The sequence below is a fragment of the Echinops telfairi genome, unplaced genomic scaffold (assembly GCF_000313985.2).
Source record: "Echinops telfairi isolate 266 unplaced genomic scaffold, ASM31398v2 ScPeMD7_30;HRSCAF=105, whole genome shotgun sequence".
NCBI classification, from domain to species: domain Eukaryota; kingdom Metazoa; phylum Chordata; class Mammalia; order Afrosoricida; family Tenrecidae; genus Echinops; species Echinops telfairi.
Window position 1 is genome coordinate 3,564,126 of NW_022103927.1, and position 785 is coordinate 3,564,910.

General features: G+C 60.1%; 1 protein-coding gene across 4 annotated transcripts in view; it reads left to right on the forward strand.

The window, feature by feature from the left end:
* Window positions 1-514: 514 nt before the first annotated feature.
* Window positions 515-785, forward strand: part of RFX1 (regulatory factor X1) — a 27,689-nt gene continuing 27,418 nt past the window's right edge. For all 4 annotated transcript variants that reach the window (XM_045289747.1, XM_045289749.1, XM_045289748.1 and 1 more), the window contains exon 1: window positions 515-677. The gene's annotated coding sequence lies outside the window, so the exon portion shown is untranslated. The remainder of the gene's footprint in view (window positions 678-785) is intronic.

Here is a 785-nt window from a genome sequence, read left to right on the forward strand (position 1 = left end):
GAGCTTTTCTTTTTTTTTTTTTTTTTCCGGTAAGGGACTTTAAAAATACGTGGAGACGAACTACAACTCCCAGCAAAGCCCGCGTGTCCCGCCTGCGCACGGCCTCCTGCCAGAGCGCGGCAAATCTTTGAGGTAGATTGACATCCTTTGATCCAACCAGAAGGCCAAGTTCATCGTCACAAGCCAATGCCGACCTTTCAGGTCCCACCCCTTTATTCTTACCCCGCTGCTTCCTTGCGGAGTGACGAGCTCCGCTGCCTTTGAGGGCTCAGTTTCCTTTGATCGACACCCATACTGATGAATCAGAACTCCGGGAAATTCGAGAGGGTGTTGAAAAGCGTGCCTTTAGGCCAATAGCCTCGTGGCAGGGCCCGGCGCCATCCAATCACCGCTCAGGGTGCCGCCAATCACTCGGGGCCCCGCCTAGCGAGTGACGTAAGTAGGGTGGGTAGCAACAGTTGCCCCGGTGAGGGAAACGGAGGCGCCATAGCCACGGTAGTCGTGGCGACCAAGCAACCCAGCAACGCGAGTCAACAACAACCACCGCCTGGCCGACCCCCACCCCCACCCCACCCCCAGCCCGGTCCGGGGACCCCGGTACGTTCCGACCCCCCTCTAACATCGCCTCCGAGGCCTCGGGAAAGCCCTTCGGCGGACAGAAGTGGGGAGAAACCGAGGTAACCGGACGGCTCTGGGGTGGCGGGTTGGGCTGGGCCATGGGGCTTGAGGGCGGGTGTCGCTGTAATCACAGCCCTAGGGGAAGGGGCGGGCGGTCAAAATGGCGG